At 37.6% G+C, this 15,206-nt stretch overlaps 1 protein-coding gene across 9 annotated transcripts in view; it reads right to left on the bottom strand.

Annotated features, from left to right (window-relative positions):
- ZMYND11 (zinc finger MYND-type containing 11) overlaps positions 1-15,206 on the bottom strand; it is a 107,550-nt gene that overhangs the window by 46,112 nt on the left and 46,232 nt on the right. The window lies entirely within an intron of this gene.

Genomic DNA, 15,206 nt, shown 5'->3' with positions numbered 1-15,206 from the left:
TCTCCTAGCAAAAAAATCTGTATTTGCTTGCTTTAATACAAAGCTATCAGCTAAGTATCCTCAGTTCCATGGTTGATGATGAATTCCAGCAACCATGATTCTTTTGTGACTGTCATCACCACCATCTTCACCAAAATATAATTATTTAATATCAGGAGTAAATTTAAGGAAAACGTAATTTAATGCAGTAGCATTACATGAAAAAAATAGTTACATCAGTTCAGATTTTTTTTTAGTAATAGGGCTGACAGGAACTGTTAATGCCTTAGAAGTTATAAACTCACAAAAGGGGATGAAGACCATCCTTGTGGTGAACCCTCCAATCAACCCTTCCTTTTGAGGACATGTTACTTTCTAACTTGTTCTTGGTTTGGATGCATAAACATATTTTCTAGTCCTGCATTCTCTTTCAAGCTTTTGCTCAGAATTGGTTTAGCCTTTTTTTTTTTTTTTTTTCTCTAAAGGAAACTAAATGCATATAATCATATAGTAAATTTCTGTTTGAGCAGAAGTATATGTTTGTGTAGTAAATCACACAATAATCAGAGCAACACAGGACAATTGATAAGTTGCTGCATGGTATCAGAGGCATTTAAGTAAATGTAGCATGTTGGAGGACCTTGGGAGGTTTTTTTAGTGTAAAAACCCTTGGAGGCAGATGCTACCATTTACTTCACATGCTTTCAAAATATCTGCCACAATGTGGTCCAAGTCTGGTTGGTTTGTACATGTTGCCACTACACAAAAAGTAAGTAATAATAAAAGAGATTAATAGAGAAAGAACAACAGTGCAAGTCTGCAATCCAAGCTAATACACATGAATCTTATGCTGGCTACCAACAAGGATCCCGGGCCAAGCAATGACTCAGATGCCAGGCACAGCACTTCAGCTCTGTATCATGCTGGGCAGATGCTCACCTGCCCAACCTGATCACTCTCTGCTTCTGCAGAAATCGAAACTCAACAGAAGAACCTGTTCAAGTGTTATTAAACATCACAAATGAGTTTTCCAAGGTCTCCAAATTCCAAGGAGGGTGTAAACAGACAGAGACTCAAACCTATTACTTCACTTTCAAACACTGTGCAAGTGAACACCATCAGTATGCTGAGAAATACAGCGCTGAAGCTTCCAAACTGCCTGAAATAAGCAGAAAAACTCAACTCTTTATATATTCATGTTACATGCATTTCATGCATGTGCATATACACACCTATTTATGCAAATACACGCAAGGAGATCTTTGAAGTGAAAATTATCTTTGTCAATGTTTGCTACCTTTTGGATTTTGAGCAAATTTCCATTTTAACATTGGATTAATAACTTCCCAATCAGAACCACAGCACTCTTGTTTTCTGCAGTTTCTTCAAGTCTTTGATAGTTCTCAAAACGCAGAACGTAGGTACTATCATTGTCCCCATTTTACCGATGGAAAAAAATCAGCCACTGAGCAAAGAAGTGATTTCTTACAGCTACACAGCAGGCTGATAAAATTGTGGGAACAGAAATCCAGTCTTAACCCAGTGCCACGGTCTCCAGTGCATCCTGCTGAAGAAAGCACTTATTTTGCGTAGCAGCACCCATAGTTGCAGGACCACGATCCAATAAACTTCTTGAATGTAAGCAATGTGTTTTGTGATATTTCTCATTTGCATTCCTGAACAGGCAGACATACAACACACACACAAAAAAAGCCTTAAACCCACTCTAATCAACTAAGAGGTTTAATCTGTCTGTTCTAACTGTGGCAGTGTATGCACTAGTGACGAGGCTCTGAACCTCCAGTTTCTCAAATCCAATCTGTGTTCTCGACCAGAGTGGAAGTACTGCCACCAGCCAAACATTGTCTTCATTTTCCCCAGCTATAAATGAGGAGCAATAAATCCCCAGTGGCTTTTTGTAGAGTACTTAGTCAATGTTCAGACTGTGCTGTCTGGAGATCCAAAAGGGCTATGTTTTCAATTTTTTTAAATACAATGCTATCAGCTTTCACAGCAAAGCACACACGGCTAGAGAGAGCGTTTTTACTTGGAAGGGTAGAATTGCTGTTAGAAAAGTGCTCCGCCCCTAAACCCCCGAAGAATTTTCACTTTTATTAAAACCTGCGTGGTGTACATGGAAGAGATATTCACAGACTGTAAAACAATGCTGGCAAGACCTGGGTGAAATCATATCTGTTCCTTTTCAGCCAGAAGTCAGCAGCGAAACTAAGAAACTATTAAGGCACAGGATTTTAATCAGAAAATGTGTGGGTTTTTTGTTTTTTTTTTTTTTGTTTGTTTTTAATAATGAAATGTGAGAAACTGTCACAATGTATGAAACACGACGGATATAAAAACAAAGTTAAACTCTAGCCTAGAGACAGCAAACATGATGTTGGAGGTCCTAACTACCCCCATCAGACTCACAACGGGATCAGGGCAAAAACAATACTGAAATGTCTTTGTGCAGAAGTGGCAGTACGAATCCCGGGAGTGCAAGTCTTCTCCTGGCACCACATGCACTGAAGCATGTGGCACCAAGAAGTTAAGAAACAAAGGAGAGAGATAAAGAAATTCCTGATTGCTGTTTTCAACAGGAGCTGATTAGCCTTACCGTGGAGACGGGGAGTTGAAGCAATACTGGTTTGTTATGCTCCTGCCCAGTCCTCCCTATCGCCAGGCTGGGAGGTGTAATCCAATCCCTACCCTGCTATTATGTAGCCAACCACCAGAAGTAAAGCAAATATGCTTTCAGACCAGAGAACACGGGGTGGAGACAAAGTGAAATCCCCTAAATCAGCAAAGCAGCCCTAATCAGCTAGCAGGCTGAAACAACTATTTCAGAATACAATTTAACTGTGCTAATCCCTCCCCTATAAAATGAGGGTCTGTCTGAAGAGAAGAGGAGGCTTGGCCTGATAATCTGAATATTAAATTCCAAATCTCACCAAAAGAGCCTGCCAGCCTGCAGGACACAGAAGCAACTGACGAATCTTCAAACTGCTGCTCAATATTACAGTATTTACAGGTCATTTTTTTCTCCGCTCACAAACTGGCAGAAGAAACCTCCTTGAAATTAGCACAGAAGTATCTAGCAAAATTACAATTTTTGTAATCAACTTCTGAGAGCCCGCTAAAATGTGTTTTCAATTATTGCAACACAACTTGGAAAGCAAGGGATAAGAATCTTCAGCCTGTTTGTGGTTTGTTACCACCCTTAAAGAAAGCTCCCCATCATCACACCATTGAATGTAAATGTGCTGACCTTCAGAAACAAGCCTCTGCCAAAAGAATCAGATAAATGCACACGTGCACATAGCTAACGTACGTGCACACCTGATAGCAAAAGAGAAGTTTGAGAGGAGAACAGTGGAGGATAATTATTAATTATTTGCAGATAGTGCGTGTGTGAGTGTGAGCACTCGTCTGTACACTGAAATAGTACACAAAAATTTAATACACAAAATACCAATTATAAAAATGTGAAACAATAATTTTAAGCTTATTTGGGACTGCGCATAAACAGAAGTCAGGACTTTTCTTCAAAATTAGCAGCAATAAACCATCATTTTCTTTCATTTATGTACCTTGTTCTAGTTATCATCCTGACACCTCAGACAGCCCAGAGGCTCAGCACAGCCGGAGGCGAGGGCTGGCATTCGAGCGGTTCTCACAGGCCTTGCAGCATCCCGAACCCCACGGTTACCTGCTGCACACCCCACCTGAGCCGTGTCGCAATGACGGGGGAGGGCTGAGATGCAGGGAACCTGGTACGTGCTATCCCACAGTCTCTCCTTTGCAGCACCAAACTGCAGAAGCTCCATGCCGCAACCAAGTGGCAGCTGGATCTTGACACCTCCCTTTACTGATCCAAACTGGACCAAAGAACCCAAACCCACCTCTAATCCACCTGCCTGCTCAATATGCAAAAGGAGACATTATAAGCGACATGGTCTGTCTGCACAGGAGCAATTCATGCTTAGAACTCCAATAGTTTTTTCTCAAACTAGCCAGTCTTCAGCATGCCTTTCTGTCCAAAGCCTCCATCTCATACACATTCTTTAAAACATACCTTAAAACTTGACGGAAAGGCCTGGTTTGATCCCAGGGGTGGGGAGGCAGCAGACTCTAAAGCTGCAATCACCATGGGAGCACAACACAGATACAAAAGTAGCTGGCACTTGCAGGGGATCAGATGGTGAACTTTTTGCCTACAGCTGTCATACAGCTCACAGCTCCTTCGCTCGGTGCCGTACAAGACGCAACACGAAGCCAAACGCTGTCCCAAAGAGCTTAATATACATGGCCACAGAGCGATGCACAGGAATAGCGAACTTGGCCCTTGAAGAGCCCTCTTGAAGGCAGCTGTTGCCTCCTGAGACGCAGCAACTGCAACTGGTTTACATGGGTGGCCCCATGCCATGGCCCAAAAAACAAAGCTGGCAAAGGAAGGAAGGTTACCTCAGGAGGAGAGCCGGCAAGGTATTAAAAATAAATAAAAAAATAAAATATAAATAAATAAATAATAAAAATAAAATAAAAATAAAAATAAAAATAAAAATAAAAAATAAAAATAAATAAATAAAAAATCAGTTGTATGGACTCATAAAGAATTATATTTTCAGCCATCTGAACTCATCAAAAGGCAAGTACTGGAAAAATGCAAACATCTCTGTAAAAGGCCAAAGCAAAATACATATAGGAAACAGCTGCCTTACGTAAAATAACACAGCGTGACAAGTGTAGGTAGATGCTAATTTTAGTGGCAAACACAGTAATCTTGGTCTGATCAATTATCTCGATGGTGGGTGCCTCCACCCTCCGCCGTACGAAGGCAAGTAGCAGGCTGCTGGCAGCAGCTCTCCATCAGCTAAGCAACTCATCCAGGAAAAAACAGAGGTCTTGGGCTGTCCTACATGGAAATCTTATCTCCCAACTGAGATCTGATAAAATACGGCAGATCCCATTAAACTCAACAGAAACACTGCCATTAATACTACAGGTTACCTGCAGGTATATAAAAATGTTCTAGACAGAGAGACAGAGCTTAAGGAATAACATAAAATGAAAGGAAAGAGTCAAAAATCCTTTCTGAGTTTTATACTGTGTTCCTACTTCTGGTGATATATTTTGCTTTAGATTCAGAGCATGACAGCAGTTTTACAGAGGGTTCACACACATTTTTTCAGACTTTTTTTTAATTTGAAAGAATAGGTCACTTGGTCATACTGAAAGTAAAAATGGAAGAGATGCCTGTGACTTCTCTTAACAAATACAGCTACACAGCATAAGAACTTAAAATGCTGAAGCCCAAATCTCAGGAATCCCACCAGCTATCTGAGTGGAGAGCCAGGTGAAGATTTCTGCTCACTCTTGTGTACCTCAAGTTCTCAGCTCCGAAGTGTAGGCTGCCTGCTACACCCAGACGGAGCGCTGTGTTATAAATCAACTTTCACAACACACGGGCTAAGCATTATAGGTATTTGTGTTTCAAAATAACATATTTGAAATAGATATTCGGTCCTTGCCAGAAACTGAGAGCTGGTCCGAGAGCTGAAGGCAATATAGACGCATGGAGAAAAGCAGAACTGCTTACATGGGGAATGTAGCAGCACACTTGTTTTTGTTTTTTTTCCTAAACTACTTTTTGGTATGTTTACAGTTATGGATGTTTTGATTATGGATTAAATTCACTAAGATAAATACGACCAAAACATAACGTCCTTCTTCTGTACTTCCACTCCACAAAGAGACTTGCAGGTATAGGAACAGGCTGCATTTGATTTCCACGGTACCCCACACTGCACTAGCACCCTGCATGGGCCACACGGCCATTGATGGAGATGTTGCCAGTGCAAGGAAACACTGCTTAGATTATCTACATTTTGTGCAGTCCAAAATTCCAAATGGGGGACACAGAGAAACTGAACTATACAGAAATTATGAATTTTCTTTTCCTTCTGACACCAGTGCCTGCAACACTCACTTTGAAGGCACATACACTACCCAAGCAGGATGTGGGTTTTTAAAATTTCATCTCTCCTTAATATTCTAGAAATATAGCGTTTGCGTGAATACAGACTCTGATTTTGTACAATGTTTTTTTAAAAAAAGAACACACAAATTTGATAGTGATCCAATGAAATACTGTAGTTCAGGAAAACTCAGCTCTGCCTGATGCTTCTGCTCCTGCTGCAACAAAGCTAAAGAGTAATCTTGTTTGTGCATGCTTTTAGATACCCCAGGCACCATGGAGTTTCCTATAACGTTAATCACCTGGGTCATTTCTGTCAAAAACATTGTAATTTCAATTCAAGTAATTCCTTGTTTCAGTAATTTAAATTCTCTTATACAACTTAAGATTGTGTAACCCACCAATATGAGCATGGAAAGCAAGTAATTAGGGTACTGAGCTACTCAATCCTTATCAAAAAAAGAATAATCTCCCTTTCAAAACCACTACCACCTTCTTAAGGAGGAACTTATCTAAAAAAAGGGCTCTGCTCCAACTTTTCCAACCCAAAAAACTGCTTGTATGTTATATGCTGGTAGTGTACACACACGTGCGCACTGAGCGCTACCAGCAAGGAGGAGCACCAACCAGTCCGTGGCGTTGCGTAAATATGTACAACTGCTTGTGTACACGCGGTCACAGCGCCAGCCAGCACTTTCCTGGGGAAGTACTGCAGAGACAAACAAATAATGCATGACTCAGAATATAACATCCTGGCTGATACCTTGCAGATGAAATATTTAGTCAGCTCATATTGAGCGCCTCAATTCAAAACACGCTTAAAAAATACACATTCAAGTGCTTTCGTGATTCAGTTTTTCAGAGTTTTCTATCTAATTTAATTTCCATTCTTATCTGAGTTTCAAACATATCACACTGTCACACAAACGTTCACATAATTACCAGCTAGGGAACAGCACAACAGCTGGAAAAGCCATCAGGGCAGGCCTGCTGCTTTTGGTGATGATATTGTTTGTATGAATGGAAATATGAAACTGCAGCCTAAAATAGATGGTATGAGGAGTGCTCTGGAGATCACTCTCTCCCCACTGATTACAGAGAAAGGCTTGATGAGCACTTTAGACCAGATAACAACCTGTTAAATAGCCATATCGCACTCATTTTTATCTTTTATTTCTAATAGAAAACCACATTTATTTACAGCAAAAAAAAGCTAAAAGTTTCCCTTTTAAATACTATAAAGATGTTATGATTCAAGCAAAAATCAATACTGCTTGTGACATAAAAAGGAAATTGGCTTGCTTTTAGTAATTAGAAATTAAGATAGTCTGTTAAGTATTCTTCTGTGTAAGCTTGCACAACTTCAACAGGAATACTAACAGAAGCATGGAGTACGTCAAATATTGTGTATAAATGAAAACGGAGATGGTGATTTTCAAGTCAGAAATACTTCCACCACTTTCCTTCTGAATAGCTACACTGGAATTAATAGTTTGCATGTATTATCCAGGAAAACCGTTAAACATCGAATATTACAATTTTCATAGCAGCATGCACAGTAAATAAAGTTTAAATGAGTTTGCAGTCACTGGCAAGCATCAAACATGGAGTATCATTGTTGTTAATAACCATATGATTGAGCTGTTAAAACGAATCATTTTATTTCTGCTCAGACCAGAGATGACTTCACCTACTGACCCAATGAAGAACACTGACCTTCGAAATAAAAAAAGAACACTATCCTACCACCATCTACTTCATTGGATCAGTCGATTTTTTTTTATGTCTTTATTTAAACACCTTAACTAATGTAATTAAAATAAAATCACAAATTCAAGAAATGGTGTCTATCAAGGGAACAGCTTGATGGGAAACAGTAATTATTAATATGTATTATAAACTCAAGATGGTATTTTAACCAAAGCTCCTAATTCAGCAATTTTAATTTTCCTACTACCCAGAGCAAACGTAGCTATGTTCTTCACAGCCTTTATCCATGACAACTTTACAATTTTTTCCTGTCATCCCTGCTTCCACCCTCAAGTCGAAAACATCTAAAAGCAGATCTTAAACTGGACCATCACTACCACTAACATTAATGTCACATACCATCCAAACCAGAAAATCATAATGAACTCACAAGCAAAATTAAGACTAAACCAATATTAACAAAGAGATAAAAGCTTTATGACCACTGTAGCTATCTACAGGTAACAAGGGTGAAATATAATGAAAATCTCCCATTGTGAACATTCCCCGTGCAACTACTGAAAGTTTGTCATTCCTTTTTAAGGGTCTTACAAAATATGTTTTAATTAGTTCCTCACTTCAATGTTTTTGTGAATCTGGATGTTAAAATTCCTTATTAGCTTCCTGACTATTACCTCAATGGTCACTCTAGGTACAAATTTACAAGTAAAACTGTGTATTAGGTATGATGCAAAAGATGATTACATTCCCTGTATATATGCAGTTTTGACAGTTCTCTTTCTTACTTCATAGTATCTATCTGGACATTTTGAAGATTTCTGAAAATTTCAACCTGAATGTATAATTTAACTTCAATGCAAAGCCACTAATATAAAAAATAATATATATAGTAAGTTAAATATTTTGACATCTTTGGTATTTCTCTGCAATGTATTGCTATGATTGTAACCGACATAATGCAGAGATTTTATATATGACAAAACCAGCAATTTTACTGAAAATTATGTTATGAAGTAGTTAAATTATCCATTTTTGGATTTTTTTTTTGTTTTATAAATATAATGATTTTTAACCAACCTGACCAAAAGAGGACATACTTGTTTTTTTTTCTAGGATGATCTATGAGTAAGGATTTACAAGCTTTAAAACTCCAGACTTGGTGTATTCTCTTGGTTTAACGTAAGAATTGTTATAAAAACAGAAAAACAAACAAATCCAATATTTTCTGGCTAAAAGATGGAAGTGAAGAAGTTTATTAGGGTAAAAGAGAAAGAAAGGCAGTAAAAGAAATCCAGTAAGGGAGATTGACTTAGTGGAATCAGACTGAAAGAAGTAACTTGTCTTTGACTGTAACAGAAAGCACATGAAGTATTACTTAAAACTACTTTAAAAGGTTGTTTTAAAGTAGTTTTAAGTTTAAGTTTAAAGTGTTTAAAACAGAGTTTTCCACGCTGTCATCACCTGGGGATGTGTTTCTGTGCTTGTTTTCTGTAATGCACATATCTATAATTGAGCCAACCCAATACAAACTGAATTTGCTTTTCTCTGAGGTGAATACTCAGAGACCCACAATCACTAGAAGCAGCTTTGTGGGCTGCTGAGGAAGTAGCATCACGCTGCTTAGTGTAGGACTCCACACTTTTGCTTACCCTCACATAATCAGGAATTGCTATTACACTGCATGGCATGGAAAAGACTTCACTGCTCTGTTCTTCCTCCTCCTTTCTCAGCTGGTAAAATGTGAGCTTTCTGAGCATCTCCATCAGCATTCACCTGCTCCACCACAGTACAACTGGCCACGGTTTGATTAACACATACTGGACTCTGAAGAGTTGCTCTTAATAACACTAGTTGCTCCACGTGGTCGCATTTTAAACATGTAGGGGGATAATGTAAAAATGTGGAAAAGGAGCCAGTAACACTGATTAGAAGTGAACTCAAGCAGCCACTGCATTTTTATGGCTAACAGGAGGATGCTTTATTTCGAACCATTGTTTTCAGATGAGCCTACTCTTCAGCAACAAAAAGGCAGGGAATGGCTTGACAAAGGGTAAGAAACCGCCAGAGCAGAAAAACGTATCTAAGTTTCCATTTCAGTCAAAGAAATATCAGGTGCTACAATAATTTTGCTCATGTAAAGTTAAAAAACAGGATTATCTAGTTCTAAATCCAGAGTAATCTGCTCTCCTAATCATTCTTATGGCTTACTATTTTTGTTTATGCATGACTATTTAGTTGCAACATGCAAAATACTAGGGGGATTTAAATTCTCATCAGATGTACTATAAATAGTGACAAGTTTTTCTAACAACTTTCTGAGCTTCAAATAAGCAATACTCTAAGTATCTTGATTTTACGTTTTTTTTCTTGCTATTGCATTACATATTCTTATTTATACTCTCTTATGATTATTCTCTACCTGTTCAAATTGCTCATTTTCTTATTTATACTCTCTTATGATTATTCTCTACCTGTTCAAATTGCTCATTCTCATCTTTGCTCTAATCAGTGCTTCTAGAAATTGATTTCTGTTAAAGCAGACAGCCTAGAAAGAGAACAGCAGGAGAATTAAGGCAACAGAAACAGATTTATGGATGGGAGAGGCCCTTAACTTTAAATATCCTCAGGGATTGACTACAGAAATTTCATAGAGTGATATTTGGAGAAGAAATCCTCCTCACAGGACTAAATGTCAAACCAAGAGGGTCACATACTCAATCTGCTAGTGACTCCACCTCAATTTTGGGACCAGAAAAATCTCATCATTTTAAAGTAATCTTTCATACTGAGTAATTCTTTTCTGGGATGCTATTCCATCAATGCTGATTAATGTCAGTCAGCACAAAGCTAACAAGGGACTCACAGAGACTACTCTCTGTAGGCTTAGAATCTGCTCAGTCCTCTTAGATGACCTGACTTAGCTGCACTTATATCAAATTAGAATGTAACAAAAATGAGTCCACAGCACAAATATGCAAAAATGGTTATGTCCATTCACGGACCTGGTACTGGACATTTGTATGTCAATTAAAAAACAGATGACAGTCTGTGTACCTGTTTGTGGAAAATACATTTTTGTATCACAGATGTTGTGAAACAGCTTTCTGACTGATGAAACTTCATTTTTGCTTTAGTTTAAAATTCTCCAATTACAGCATATCAATATTATCCTAGCTAATATTCTTTCCATCAGCTTCATCCTCCCAAAAAGTTGGGATACCTCCACCCTGGGGACTATGGTCACTCTGTCTCATTCCCAAAGTAAACCATTCTCAGGCTCCATTCTGGAGAAAGCCAACTTGTTCCCTCTGGGAAGAAGGCAGAGCACGGCCAAGAGGTTAGTTTGCTCCAGATAGAGAACATGGACTTAAATCATGCCAAGACTGACTCCTTCTGCCCAGGGCACTCCAACACTGTTCCAGCATGCTATGTGTCCTCAGATGCCTTCATGCCATGCCCGATGGCAAACTACACCAGCCTCCAGCTTCAAGCTTCAAGAATAGCGTTGCTGTGGGCTGTGTTATTTTTGGCGCTTAGAACTGAAGAACCACACACACATATAAAACAAACAAAGAATATGTCACAGCCAAAGAAACACTCTATGAGCCAAAGGCAACGCAGTGTGGTCACATCATATCTGCTCCAGATGGTGCCAGGGCATTCCCTGTCACGGTACACAAAGACAGTACAGACAGAGAGCCTTTACAAGAGACAGGGAGAGAAGCAAATCAGCTAAATAAATCATGTATCACATCAAAGGGAGAGAGAAAAAAATATGAGGAAGGAAGTATGGAAGAAAAGAATTACACTTTGGTTCTTCGCATTAGTGAAGAAGCCATGAAATGGTTTAGAAAGCAGAAGGATTCTTTGTTTACAATGGCAAACTCCTATTTGTCATAATTGTCAACTGGGTATTTTAATAACATTACCTTAACAGAAAATGAACTCCAAACTAATCATAAAGATCACAAAACGTTCATAAATTGCTACCGAGGAAACCCAATACCTTGAGAGAAAAAGGGCAAAAAAGGAATTAATAGTTAATTAAATCTTAGGAGTCCGATTACCTGTAAGGAAATTATAACAGAATCACAGAATGGCTGAGGTTGGAAGGGACCTCTGGAGATCATCTAATCCAACCCCCCCTGCAAAGCAGAGTCACCCAGAGCACATTGTGCAGGATGGCATCCAGGTGGGTTTTGAATATCTCCAGACAAAGAGACTCGACAACCTCTCTGGGCAACCTGTTCTGGTGATCTGTCACCCTCACGGTAAAGAAATACTTTAAAAGAAACTGGAAGCCTAGCGTAGCCAAAGAAAGGGAACTTTAAAAACGTATCTGTACAGAAATACTTACCAATCTGCTATGCAACTGACTGTCAATAATTTATCCTACTCATTTAAATATGCATGCCTTTTTTTTCCAGTGTATTTTAATGCATTTTATTCCATAGAATCAATTTTTGAGGTTACCCCAAACCCAAAACAGATGGAAGATAATGAGGAAAAAACTGAGAAAGTCAAAGCATAATTATCATTTTTAACACACTTTTAGGATGAACAATTTGTCAAGCTGCGCTCTTGACAGAGAATTTGTAAGATATGGGAAGCTATTTCTCTGCTAGTGTTTACAGCATAACTAATCCCAATAATGCTCATCTAAATAATAGTCATATTAAGGTTAAATTATTGCAATACCAGGCCTAGACAGAAAAATAGTCACATTTCTTGATAAATACCTTTTAGAAATTTCATTTTGTTAGTAAGTAATTTGGCAGTTTAGAAATGCCAGATATTTCTTGTAGTTAGATTTTTAAATGATTATAATTGAATGACTCAAAATAAACTATGACAATATACGCTGGGCCAGAATATTTATTTTGCGTATTGGTACAAACATGTTACAATTGTCTTCAAATAAGCTTTACCCTTAAATAAAAATGCACTGAACACACTGGACTCTATGTACCAACAGAAGAAATTACATATAAATATATTTTTAAAATTCTTCTCAAAAGGCACTTTGCAATTTTCGTACTAATTCCTTTAAATTTACTGCAGTTATTGCTTGTTAGCATTGGTTTTCAGTCCTTCACTTATTTTTCAATCTATGGCAGAACACTTATCTCCTATCAATGGGAAGTAACTTCCCAAGTAAAATGTACCCCTACGTAAAATCACTAAAATTGCAGAATTCCTTTCATATAATGATTTGGTGATTGTTTTGGAGACATCAAGTCTGTGCAATATGGTCTCTTTCCTACCAATCCTTTTATTTAAGTATTTATATAATACTCCAATTATTAGTGTCATTTTCTTGCCATTTTTCCACACATATTTTTAATTCCTTCAAAAACAGATATTTTTTTCTGTTTCTAAATACTGCTCTGTATGCAGTGAACTTTCCAAAATAATCGCCAACAGTTCAATAAGCTTAATAATGAATTTCTTAACGGCTCTAACTTGTATTTTGAAATTTTCCAAGTGAAAACTCTTTCCTCAATGTAAGACAGTTTTCAATCAGCTACTAATCATGCATTTTTCTATTCTTGCTTTTCCCCCTCATCAATTTAAATAGCAAAGCGTACTTGATTTAGTTGACTTTTAATTAAAGGGCCTCTTTCCTTATAGGTTTTTCTGACAATATCAGAAGTACCTTCTAGTGCTCTTGGCTCCTCCTACACCATCCTCCTACTCTTATTTTCTCTACAGAAAATGAGTGTCTAGTTCTATAGATTTTTCTTGCCTCCTTCCCATTACCAGTATCTTAGGGAAGTCTTTCTTTACCCCAGGTATTTTTTAATAATTATATAAAGTACACAGGTTACATTTTACATGATTTTAATGTGTTACATGGATTCATCTTTTTTTTATACTGAGTTGAAACAGTTTGTTATCTATAAACCATGAATCTTCTTTTTTACACTACCAGCATTTCCTCCTTGATCATAAGAAGTAAATGCTGTCTAATATGTACAGTGGCATACTTCTATTCAGCACCAGAAGGCCAGGAGAAGCAAGAATTAAATGAAATAAACTTTTAAAAATAGGAAGAGAGAGAGACCCATGCTGAGTTTCCAGTTAGAAGAAAAGACAATTAATAGATATGCCTAAAAGTAGCGAACTATCTGATGAAGAAACCAGCAGCATAGATTATGCTCTAATGGTGTTTGGACTAACAAGTCACTAAATATACAGGACAACCTGTCTCCAGCAACAAATAAAAAAACCCAAACCACCACAAGCAAACAGCAAAATTAAATTATGAATCATCTGTTCAGCTTGTAAACTGCTATATGATGTGGCAGGAGGACTGTCACTTACCTTAAATATGTAATCAAAACCAAAACAAAACAAAAAAAAAAAGACATTGATTTATCTCTGGAGGAATGACAATTTTACTTGACCAAATGATCCTTGAGCCTGGAAGAATACATCAGTTTCTCAGTTCTAATCAGAAGAGATATTCTGATACCCCACTAATTTCAGAACTTTATTTTGAATATTATGTGATATGCATTATCATTTTCTAAGTCATCCGTGTTTCTCCATCAACAAGTAGAAGTGGAAAGCAACTCAACGACTTCTGTCTTTTCCTTCCCTGTCAAATGTTATCTCCTTAAAAATATCATATAATTGAAACTAAATAACTTCTGCCACTGATGTGCATGTAGAGCATTTACAGTGTCCTAGCATGTTTTAGATAACTCTTTACTGTTAACACCTTGCACCAGAGAGACAAGAAACCATTTCGAAATTTTTAATGATCTTCCAAACTTCTATAATATTCATCTTTCTCAAAGTACTACAGCTGCTTGTACCTCTGTTTAGTCATTTAAGGTATTTTTCTTCTGATTACAGATGAGTCATACAATCTGGATCAAGCCTGTTTAAAAAAACCATCAAGCTACCCTTCAGTTACTAAGAGCAGTACCCCTTTTTCTAGTTTTTAATTACTTGTTTTCTCAACCTTGTAATGATAGGATTTCTCTTCCCTAACTTCACCCAGCTAAATGTTACTTGCACCATCTTAAAATAGGCATCTTTTATAAGAGTGGGATGAATCCCTCGCCAGACGTGCCTGTCTCTCTTTATTACATAGAAAAAAACATAAACAGCTACCAAACTCAGCTAATATATGGCCTGGAGCAAGTCATTTGAAACGTTAAAATGGAAAATGTATAGCATTAGTTTACCTACTTATCTCCTTGTAGACATGATGCTAATATACATAATGTTTTACAGCATTCAGAAGCTCAAGTGCAAGCTCAAAAATGAAATTTCCTAAAATACAATCTCCCTCTTAAGCCTGCCTGGAATTCTCTAGGAAGGTACTTTTTGGTTTAATAGTGCATTTATTTTTGTTTTAAGAGCCAAGTACATACTAATTCACTTGGTACATCATCTTTTTCCTTTTTCCTTTTTATTATTTGCTATGCTTGGACAACCTAAACTGTTCCACTTCTACTTATTAAGCCTGTTTTGCCTGTCACTTCCACCCCACAGACTCCAAACTGTGTCAGCGGACCATATTATACTGATT

This window comes from Cygnus olor, chromosome 2, assembly GCF_009769625.2.
Source record: "Cygnus olor isolate bCygOlo1 chromosome 2, bCygOlo1.pri.v2, whole genome shotgun sequence".
Classification (NCBI taxonomy): domain Eukaryota; kingdom Metazoa; phylum Chordata; class Aves; order Anseriformes; family Anatidae; genus Cygnus; species Cygnus olor.
The sequence above is the reverse complement of the archived record's forward strand: the minus strand, read 5'-3'. Positions and strand labels throughout refer to the sequence as shown.